Source organism: Pan paniscus, chromosome 20, assembly GCF_029289425.2.
Source record: "Pan paniscus chromosome 20, NHGRI_mPanPan1-v2.0_pri, whole genome shotgun sequence".
Taxonomy (NCBI): domain Eukaryota; kingdom Metazoa; phylum Chordata; class Mammalia; order Primates; family Hominidae; genus Pan; species Pan paniscus.
In genome coordinates, this window is record NC_073269.2 from 55,834,648 (window position 1) to 55,839,580 (window position 4,933).

The window sequence follows — 4,933 nt, forward strand, 5'->3', positions numbered from 1 at the left end:
CCTGACCAACATGGAGAAACCCTGTCTCTACTCAAAATACAAAATTAGCCTGGCGTGGTGGCGCCTGCCTGTAATCCCAGCTACTTGGGAGGCTGAGGCAGGAGAATTTCTTGAACCCGGGAGGCAGAGGTTGTGGTGAGCCAAGATCGCGCCATTGCACTCCAGCCTGGGCAACAAGAGCCAAACTCCATCTCAAAATACAACAACAACTAAAAAGGAAGTGACGTCTGGTTACTTTCACTGCTCATTATATGCTAATTGTAATGCATTAACATGCTAAAAACACTGCCACCAGCACCATGACAGTTTACAAATGCCATGGCCATGCTGAAAAGTTACCCTGTGTGGTCTGGATGGGGTGAAAGCCCAGGTTCTGGGAACTCCCTGCCCCTTATCTAGAAAACCCATGCGTAATTCACCTTTTATTTAGCATATATTCAAGAACTAACCATTAAAATAACCAACCAAGGATCCTCAGAGCTACTCTGCCTATGAGGTTGCTACTCTTACTTTCCCTTCTTTTTTTTTTTTTTTTTTTTTTTTTTTTTCCAATTGTAAAGTGCTGATCTTGTTTATTTGGCAGGAAAACGAGACAATCCAGCAGCCCAGGAGGGACAGGTGGACTTAATCCTCCTCCTCATCATCTCCAGCCCCACCCTCACCCTGGCCCTTCTTGGCGTTCTTCCTCTTCACGCGGCCCGGGCGGCTACCCCCATAGGGAGAGCGCAGAGACAAGTCGATGCGCTTCTGGGAATCCAGGCGGACAGTGAAGGACGGGACGTCCCGTTCACCACCTGATTGCGGACCCTGATACGGCGCTGGCGGATCAGCACGCGAGCGTGGTGGATGGACTTGGCCAAGCCCAGCTTGAAGACCTGGGTCTGCAGGCGTCTCTCTAAGAAATCCTCTATCTTCAGGCCCAGGATGTAATCCAGCTTCGTCTTGCCCTCATCCAGCACCCCAGTGCGGAGCAGCCGCCGCAGCAGGACGTTGCCTTCGAACAGATGCCGTGGGTCCTTCTCATCAAGCGTCAGCAGGTCCCGGGCGGCCTTGCGGATGTTGGCCAAGGTAAATTTGACCCTCTAGACCTCACGTTTGTTCCGGAGCCCATACTCGCCGATCAGCTTCAGCTCTTGGTCGAGACAGATTTCTCGAAGGGTCTCCGCGGGGTCACATAAGTTTTGCGACAAACCCAGCTCCGGGCCACTGGCATGTTGGCTCCGCTTCCCCGTCTGCGCCTGAGCGCAGGACCCGGTCACTGAGAAAGAGCTCCTTTCTTTTTCTTTTCTTTTTTCCTTTTTTTCTTTTTTCTTTTTTCTTTTTTTTTTTTTTGAGACAGAGTCTCGCTCTGTCGCCCAGGCTGGAATGCACCGGCGCGATCTCGGCTCACTGCAACCTCCGCCTCCCGGGTTCAAGCGATTCTCCTGTCTCAGCCTCCCAAGTAGCTGGGACTACAGGCGCCCACCATCATGCCCGGCTAATTTTTTGTATTTTTAATAGAGATAGGGTTTCACCGTGTTAGCCAGGATGGTCTCGAGCTCCTGACCTCGTGATCTGCCCGCCTCGGCCTCCCAAAGTGCTGGGATTACAGGTGTGAGCCACCACACCCAGCCCAGCCACACCCTTTATAACCTGCCTTGTCACCTCTCTCAGGCCTTTTCTCTTTCTAATGACTATTTTACTTTTCTGCTCTTAGTGCCAAAATGCATGCTTATGACGCTTATTTCACTGTTGGACTGGTAGCATTTGTTCTGGCTATTTGAGCAATTTTTGCTATTCTGTATCAGGTAGGGCACTTTCCTTGTTTTGAATTCTTTATTTTGGAGAGGAACCCCTTTGTTCTGACTCTGGGATGCCAGAGTCACATTGTTCTGTAGCCTTAGTTGTGCCTTTGGGGTTCACTGTTGGCCACCCTCAGGATGCTCCGGGGTTTTCGGCATTTGGTGTGGGGACCCTTGGTGACTGATATCTGGAGGCCCCAGGTCTTTTGGTATTTGGTGCCCTGGATTCAGGTTGCGTGGTTGTACTGGTAGCCAGACTCAAATTTGTTTTTTTTGTTGTACGGAGTCTCACTCTGTCGCCCAGGCTGGAGTGCAGTGGCGCAATGGCTCACTGAAACTTCCGCCTCCCAATTTCAAGCGATTCTCCTGCCTCAGTCTCCCAAGTAGCTGGGACTACAGGCCTGCACCACCACACCCAGCTAATTTTTTATATTTTTAGTAGAGATGGGGTTTCACCATATTGGCCAGGCTGGTCTTGAACTCCTGACCTCGTGATCTACCCGCCTTGGCCTCCCAAAGTGCTGGGATTACAGGTGTGAGCCACCGTGCCCAGCCTGTTTGAGACCGAGTTTCACTCTGTCGCCCAGGCTGGAGTGCAGTGGTGCAATCTCGGCTCACTGCAACCTCCTCTTCCCAAGCCCAAATGATTCTTGTGCCTCAGTCTCCCGAGTAGCTGGGATTACAGGCGTGAGCCACTGCACCTGGCCAGAAATTTGTTTTTGGTTGGAATACTGCCTGGGTCATTACAAACTGGAAAACCAGAAATTTTAGCCTAAAAATAGTTCTTTGCGGCCAGGTGTGGCGGTCATACCTGTAATTCCAGCAGTTTGGGAGGCCGAGGCGGGTGGATCACAAAGTTAGGAGTTTGAGACCAGCCTGGACAGCATAGTAAAACCCCGTCTCTACTAAAAATACAAAAAATTAGCTGGGTATGGTGTCATGCCTTTAGTCCCAGCTACTTGGGAGGCTGAGGCAGGAGAATTGCTTGAGCCCAGGAGGCAGAGGTTGCAGTGAGCTGAGATCATGTTACTGCACTCCAGCTGGGTGATAGAGACTGTCTCAAAAAGTATCAATCAATCAATAAAATAGAGGACGTGTGCCTCTTTCTGAGTCTGATTTGGCTTTATGTAAGGATAAGTTTGGCCAGTTTTTGGAGAATCCAGTAATTTATTGAAGAGTTTGTTAAGTTGGCCATGTCCTGTGACCTGACTTGGCATGACTAATGGATATTATTGTCTACCTGCTCTACAGTAGAGGAAAAACAGAGGATTCTAGGCACTCCCCATGAAACCACAAATGGAATGGCCACTTGCAATCAAAGCCATGCCATTTATCGGGAGGAGGGAATGCAACCCCAGATTGGCCCCTGATCTGGTTTGGCTGTGTCCCTGCCCAAATCTCATATTGAATTGTAGCTCCCATAATTCCCCCATGTCGTGGGAGGAACCCAGTGGGAGATACTTGAATCATGGGGGAAGTTTCCCCCATACTGTTCTGGTAGTGAATAAGTCTCATGAGATCAGATGGTTTTATAAGGAGTTTCCCCTTGTGCTTGGCTCTCATTCTCTCTTGCCTGCCACCATGTAAGACGTGCCTTTTGCATTCTGCCATGATTGTGAGGCCTCCCCAGCTATGTGGAACTGTAAGTCTATTAAACCTCTTTTTCATCCTTTTTTTTTTTTTTTTTTTTGAGACAGTCTTGCTCTGTCGCCCAGGCTGGAGTGCAGTGGCACAATCTCGGCTCACTGCATCCTCCACCTCCTGGGTTTAAGCAATTCTCCTGCCTCAGCCTCCCAAGTAGCTGAGATTACAGGTGCCTGACACCACTCCCGGCTAACTTTTAAATTTTTAGTAGAGATGGTGTTTCACCATGTTGACCAGGCTGGTCTCAAACTGCTGAACTCTAGTGATCCGCCTGCCTCGGCCTCCCAAAGTGCTGGGATTACAGGCGTGAGCCACTGTCCCTGGCCAGTAACAAAGTTTTAGAAGTACAGAGTGTTAGGGCCAGGTGTGGTGGCTCACGCCTATAATCCTAGCATTTTGGGAGGCTGAAGTGGGTGGATCACCTCAGGTCAGGACTTGGAAGAAGAGCTGAGGCAGGGCTTGCTTGTCTGACATAATGTAAAAGAGTCTTGGAACATGTCTTGGGTTCAGGGTCTCAAACCCCTCGTGGCCTATGGAACACCAAGCTCTGTGCCTAAGGGTGGAAGGCTGCCCTGCCACACTGCAATCTAAGCCCAGGGCATAAAACCCCTTGTGGCTTGTAAAGAATCCAGGGCTCTGGGCATAAAACCCCTCATAGCCTCTGGAATGTGTCCAGACTCGCTGGCCCCTTGCTCCTTGCTCTCCCAAGATCATAAATTGGTTGTGTCTTGAGTGAAAAGAACCTGTTCTCCTTTATCTCAACTAGCAGAGCATACGCTAAACTGTCATAGCTACGCTTGATGCACCATTACCTTTCTACCCCCATGTCCGCACGTCCTCACCACCTGCTTCTTTGTTTGATTACCAATAAATAGTGTGGGCTCCCAGAGCTCAGGGCCTTCACAGCCTCCATACACCAGTGTTGGCCCCCTGGACCCATCCTATGTACTCTTAACTTGTTTTGTCTCATTCCTTTGATTCTGCCGGACTTCGTAGCCCCCACGACCTGGTGTTGGGTCTGATCACCCCAACAAGCCTGGTCAACATGGTGAAAGCCCGTCTCTACTAAAAATACAAAAATTAGCTGGGTGTGGTGGTGAATGCCTGTAGTCCCATCTACTTGGGAGGCTGAGGCAGGAGAATTGCTGGAACCTGGGAGGAAGAGGTTGCAGTGGGCAGAGATGGCGCCACTGCACTCCAGCCTGGGTGACAGAGCAAGACTTCATCTCAAAAAAACTAAATAGGCTGGGCGCGATGGCTCACGCCTGTAATCCCAGCACTTTGGGAGGCCAAGGCAGGTGGATCACGGGGTCAGGAGATCGAGACCATCTTGGCTAAATAAATAAATAAATAAATAATAAAGTACACAGTGTTACAACTCTGTCAGTCCCCATATAACACCCCCATGCTGCCTATAAAATAACCAGATGGGGATACGAGTTTGTCAAGGCTCTGAGGGCAGTCAATAAGGCAGGAATTCCAGTCCTGCCAGTAGTTCCCAACCCTCA

The 4,933-nt window shown here is 50.0% G+C and overlaps 1 pseudogene; it reads right to left on the minus strand.

Annotated features, from left to right (window-relative positions):
- Positions 1 to 290: 290 nt before the first annotated feature.
- Positions 291 to 1,679, minus strand: LOC129394707 (small ribosomal subunit protein uS4-like; annotated as a pseudogene).
- Positions 1,680 to 4,933: the final 3,254 nt, after the last annotated feature.